This window comes from Dama dama, chromosome 5 (assembly GCF_033118175.1).
Source record: "Dama dama isolate Ldn47 chromosome 5, ASM3311817v1, whole genome shotgun sequence".
Lineage (NCBI taxonomy): Eukaryota > Metazoa > Chordata > Mammalia > Artiodactyla > Cervidae > Dama > Dama dama.
In genome coordinates this window covers 78246086-78252497 of record NC_083685.1, presented here as the reverse complement: position 1 = coordinate 78252497, position 6412 = coordinate 78246086, and the positions used below count along the sequence as shown (strand labels likewise).

General features: G+C 41.5%; 1 pseudogene; it reads left to right on the top strand.

The window, feature by feature from the left end:
- The first annotated feature begins 832 nt into the window (after window positions 1–832).
- On the top strand, window positions 833–4777 carry LOC133055569 (eukaryotic translation initiation factor 3 subunit F-like; annotated as a pseudogene).
- The last annotated feature ends 1635 nt before the right edge of the window (window positions 4778–6412 follow it).

Here is a 6412-nt window from a genome sequence, read left to right as displayed (position 1 = left end):
GAGCAGAAATAAATGAAATAGAGAGAAAAAAAGGATCAATGAAACTAAGAGTTGGTTCTTTTTTTAAAATCTTTTTTAAAGTATGTTAGCAACTGTTTTTATTTTATTAAGATTTATTAGTTTGTGGCTGCTCCGGGTCTTTGTTGTTGCACACAAGCTTTCTATAGTTGATGTGAGTGGGGGCTACTCTTTGTTGCAGTGTGCAGGCTTCTCATTGCAGTGTCTTCTTCTTTTTTTTTTTTCATTTATTTTTATTAGTTGGAGGCTAATTACTTTACAATATTGTAGTGGTTTTTGTCATACATTGACATGAATCAGCCATGGATTTACATGTATTCCCCATCCCAATCCCCCCTCCCACCTCCCTCTCCACCCGATTCCTCTGGGTCTTCCCAGTGCGTAATTTTGGACTCTGCAGTGTCTTCTCTTGTGGAGCATGGGCTCTAGGCACATGTGCTTCAGTAGTTGCAGTGTGTGGGCTCAGAAGTTGCGGCTCAAGGGTTCTAGAACTCTGGTTCAGCAGTAGTGGCACATGGGCTTAGTTGTTCCATGGCAAGTGGACTCTTCCTGGGCCAGGGATTGAACCCACGTCCCCTTCATTGACAGGCAGATTCTTTACCACTGAGCCACCAGGGAAGCCCAGCAGCTGGTTCTTTGAGAAGATAAACAAAATTGATAACTCTTTAGCCAGACTCATCAAGAAAGAAATAGAGAAGGCCCAAATTAATAAAACCAGAAATGAAAAATGAGAACTTAAAACCAACACCACAGAAACATAAAGGATCATATTATTAACAAAATTACTATGAACAATTATACAACAATAGAAGAAATGGACAAGCTTCTAGAAATGTACAACCTCTCAAGATTGAATCAAGAAGAAATAGAAAATATGGACAGACCAGTTACCAGTAATGAAGTTGAATCAGTAATATTAAAACTTCCAACAAACAAAAGTCCAGGACCAGATGGCTTCATAGGTGAATTTTACCAAATGCTTGGAGAAGAGTTAACATCTATCTTCCTCAAATAATTCCAAACAATTGCAGAGGAAGAAATGTCTCTGAATCCAATCAACAAGGCCAGTATCACCCTGATACCAAAACCAGATAAAGCTATCACACACAAAAAAATTAAAGGCCAATACCACTGATGAACATAGATGAAAAATTCCTCAACAAAATATTAGCAAATTGAATTCAACAATACATTAAAAAGATCACAGACAATGATCGAGTGGGATTTACCCCAGGGATGTAAGGATGGATCAATATTCACAAGTCAATGTGACACATCATATTAACAAACTGAAGAACAAAAATCATATACTCTTCTCAACAGAAACACAAAAAGTTCATAAAAAAGCTTTTGATAAGTTCATAATTTATGATTTAAATTTATGATTAAAAACTCTCCAGAAAGTGGGTATAGAGGGAACATACCTCAAGATCATAAAGGTGATATATGACCATAACACCATACTGAACAGTGAAAAGCTGGGACTTCCTTGGTGGGCCAGTGGTTAAGAAACTGCCTGCCAAAGCAAGGGGCATGGGTTTGATCCCTGGTCCAGGAAGATCCCATATGCCATGGAACAACTAAGCCCATGCAGCAAAACTACTGAAGCCTGTGCACCCTAGAGCTCTGCAACGAGAAACCATCACAGTGAGAAGCCCACATACTGCAATTACAGAGCAGCCCCAACTCACTACAACTAGAGAAAGCCCATGCACAGCATTGAAGACCAAGAACAGCCAAAAATAAATAAATAAATAAAATTTAAATGGTCAAAAGCTGAAAGTTCCTCTAAGATCAGAAACAAGACAAAGATGTCCCCTCTCTCCACTTTTATTGAACATAGTGCTGGAACTCCTAGTCATAGAAATCAGACAAGAACAAGAAAGAAAAGGAATCCAAATTGGAAAAGAATAAGTAAAACTGTCACAGTTTGCAGATGACATGATACTATACTTAGAAAATTCTAAAGATGCCATCAAAAAACTAATAGAACTCATCAATGAATTTGGTAAATTTGCAGGATATAAAATGAATATACATAAATCTGTTGTGCTTCTAAAAACTAATAGTTTATTTAACTATTAGAAAAAGAAGTTAAGAAAATAGTCTCATTTAAAATCCCATCAAAAGGGCTTCTCAGGTGGCTCACTGGTAAAGAATTTGCCTGCCAATGCAGGGGCTTAATCCCTGATTTGGGAAGATCCCCACATGCTTCAGAGAAACTAAGCTTGTAGGCCATAAGTATTGAGCCTGGCTGTGCCCGGTCATCTTGGCCTCCATCGTGGACAGCTACAAGTGACGCAACAAGGGAGCTGCCAGAGTTGTCTGGACCCTGTGGGACCCGTTGACACACACTCAGGGGAAGTCATCAATTGCCTTTCAGGGCCACACAGTAAGCCTGTGGCCTGGGAGCCACAACTACTGAGCCCACATGCTGTAACTACTGAAGCCCCCATGGCCTAGAGCCCATGCTCCATGACAAAACAAGCCACCACAATAAGAAACCTGTGCACCTCAACTAGAGAGTAGCCCCTGCTCAGCACAACTAGAGAAAAGCCCAGGCAGAACAAAGACCAAGCACAACCAAAACTTAACTAAATAAATAAATGAAATCTTTAAAAAGTAAAACTGCATCAAAAATAATAAAATACCTAGAAATAAATCTAATTAAGAAGGTAAAAGACCTATAGTTGGAAACTATAAGACGCTGATGAAAGAAATTAAAGATGACACAAACAGATGGACGATATACTGTGCTTATGGACTGGAAGAATTAATATTGTTAAAATGACCATATTACCCAAAGCAAGCTACTGATACAATGCAATACTTATCAAAATACCAATGGCATTATTTTTTTTTTTACAGAACTAGAACAAATAATTCTATAATTTGTAGGGGAAGCACAAAAGATCTTGAATAGTCAAAACAATCTTGAGAAAGAACAAAGCTGGAGGTATCATGTGCCCTGATTTCAAACTATACTACAAAGCTAAAGTGATCAAAACAGTGTCATACTCTCACAAAAATAGACACGTAGATTAATGAACAGAATATAGATCCAGAAATCAGCCTACATTTATATGGGCAATTAATCTCTGACAAAAGAGGCAAGAATATATCATGGGAAAAAGACAGCCTCTTCAATAAATGGTGTTGAAAAACTTGACAGCTACATGCTGAATATGTTCTCACAACACGGACAAAAATAAATTCAAAATGGATTAAAGACTTAAAGGTAAGATCTGAGACCATAAAACTCCTAGAAGAAAACATAACCCATATACTTTTACATGAGTCTTAATAATATTTTTAATATATAATCTCCTTGGGCAAGAGAGAAGGCAATGGCAACCCACTCCAGTACTCTTGCCTGGAAAATCCCACAGATGGAGAAGCCTGGTAGGCTGCAGTCCACGGGGTCAGGAAGAGTCGGACATGACTGAGGGACTTCACTTTCACTTTTCACTTTCATGCACTGGAGAAGGAAATGGCAACCCACTCCAGTGGTCTTGCCTGGAGAATCCCAGGGACGGAGGAGCCTGGCGGGCTGCTGTCTATGGGGTCACACAGAGTCGGACATGACTGATGTGACTTAGCAGCCGCAGCAGCAGCAGCTTCTTGGGCAAAAAACAGCAAAAATAAATAAATTGGGCTACATCAAATTAAAAAGCTTTTCACAGTGAAGGAAACTGTCAACAAAATGAAAAGATCACCTATTGAGGGGGAGAAAAATCTTTGCAAACAGTATTTCCTATATGGGGTTAATATCCAAAATATACAAAGAATACACACAACTCAACAGCAAAAACGCAAAAAATAGCTCAATTAAAAAGTGAGCAAATACTCTCTCGACAAGATGGCCACACACCCGCAGTGCTAGCGAGCGCGCCTCCCGCCACCCCACCCAAAGCTGCGGCCTCATCCCCGGCCCCAGCGCAGACCCCGCGCACAGTCGCTGTCAGGCCCTGCCCTCCCAGGCCCCTTCCCCGGCGGCGCGTGGTCCGGCTTTGCCTGATCATCTTGGCCTCCATCGTGGACAGCTACGAGCGAAGCAACGAGGCAGCTGCCCGAGTTGTCTGGACCCTGCTGGGACCCGTTGACACTCACTCAGGGGAAGTCACCAATTGCCTTTCAGGGCCACACAGTGAGTCAGAGGATGAGGTGACTGCTGACGTGGAATCTGCTAAGAACACGTGTCAAGTGCGCTGGAAAGTCTCTCCAGAGGAGCTCATCCTGGGCAGGTACGCTTCGGCCCGCGACATCACGGAGCACTCCGTGCCGATCCACGAGGACTACAGCCCAGAAGCCCCCAACCCCATCCACCTCACCAGCGTCCAGAACAGCCGCGTGAGCGACAAGGCCTCGTCAGCACTTTAATGCGCGTTCTTCGGAGGCCGTGGGGGATGGTCACCCCTCTGACGGTGAAAGACCCACATTAGACACTGCACGCGCTGGAGTTGACCTGGCCTGTTTTAGCCCCGACCGGGTGGTCGGCCTCTCCAGTGGCCTGCAGCGAGTCGGCGGCGCCCCGGGCACTGTGCTGCAGTAGGCGGAGGACTCGCTGTCGGGAAAGGTGTCAGCCCACAGTACCCTGGCCCACTTCTTGATGAGTCTGGTTAGCCAGGTACCCAGAATAGTTCCTGAGGACTTCCAGACCATGCTCAACAGCAACATCAAAGACCTGCTGATGGTGGCCTATCTGGCCAGCCTCACGCAGTCACAAATTGCCTGCAACGAGGAACCTGTGAATCTGTGAAGGGGCCACTGGCAGGCCCCTGACATGCTGGGCCCCAGCCAACCCTGGGACCCGGAATGGAGTGAAGGAGAAACTGTGTCTTTGTGGTTTGGGTCACACTGAGTCAGTCAACTGCTTGTGACTCTAAATAAACATAGACTACCTTTTGTAAGTGGAAAAAAAAAAAAGTGAGCAAATAATCTAAGTATTTTCCCAAAGAAGACATACATATGGCCAACCAGCATATGAAAAGATGCTCAACATCACTAACCATCAGGAAAATGTAAATCGAAACCATAAGCAACAAGGACCTACTGTATACCTTAGGGAACTATATTCAGTGTCTTGTAATAACTTGTATGGAAAAAGAACCTGAAAAAGTATGTATTTAAGTTGAAGTACTTTCAACTTTTCACCATTAAATGTATATGTGCATGTATGTGTGTGTATGTGTGTACACACATATCACTATACTATACACTTGAACACTGTAAATCAACTATATTTCAAAAAAAAAATCCACAATGAGATATCACATCATAGCTGTCAGAATGGCTATTATTTGGTTTTTTAAATATAGAATGCTATTACTAAAAAGACAACAAATACCAAGTGTGGGTGAGGGTGTGGAGAAATGAGAACTCTTTTTTATAGTCAATTAATTTTTGTTTATTTATTTTTGACCATGTTGGGTTTTCATTGTGGCACATAGGTCTTTATTGCTGTGCATGTGCTTTCTCTACTTGCAGTCAGCAGGAGCTACTCTCTAGTTGGGGTGCGCAAGTTGCTTGTCACGGTGAGTTCTTTTGTTGTGGAGCACAGGCTCTAGGGCATGTGGGCTTAGTCGCCCTGCGGTATGTGGGATCTCAGACTAGGGATCAAAGTCCCTTGCATTGGCAGGTGGATTCTTAACCACTGGCCCATGAGGGAAGTCCTGAGAAATGACAACTCTTATAAACTGTTGATAAGCATGTAAATTGTGTAGTCACCATGGAAAATAGTATAGAGGTTCCTCAAAAAGTTAAAAATTGAACTACCAAATGATCCATCAATTTCACTACTGGGAATTTATCTGAAGAAAATGAAAACAATAATTAGAAAAGATATGTGCATCCTATGTTTACTGTACCATTATTTACAATAGTCAAAATACGGAAGCTACCTGAGTGTTCATCAATAGATTAATGAAGTTGTGATATATATACATATACATACACAAACACACACACACAATGGAATTTTACTTTGCCATAAGAAGGAATGAAATCTTTCCATTTGCCACAGCATGGACAAACCTAGAGGGTATTATGCTAAGTGAAACAAATCAGACAGAGAAAGACAAATACTGTATGATTGCCCTTGTATGTGGATTCCAAAAAACAAAACAAATGAACAAACTTAACAAAACAGAACAATAGATACAGAAATAAACAGGTGGTAGCCAGAGGGGAGGTGGTTGGGGGAGGAGAGAAATATGTGAGGATGATTAAGAGGCTCATACTTTCGGTTGCAAAATAAATGAGTCATGGGTATGAAAATTATAGTGTGGGGAATATAATCAATAATTATATAACATCTGTGTATGATGACAGATGGTAACTACACATTGTGATGATCATTTTGAAACATACAGAAATTTTCAATCACTATGTTGTA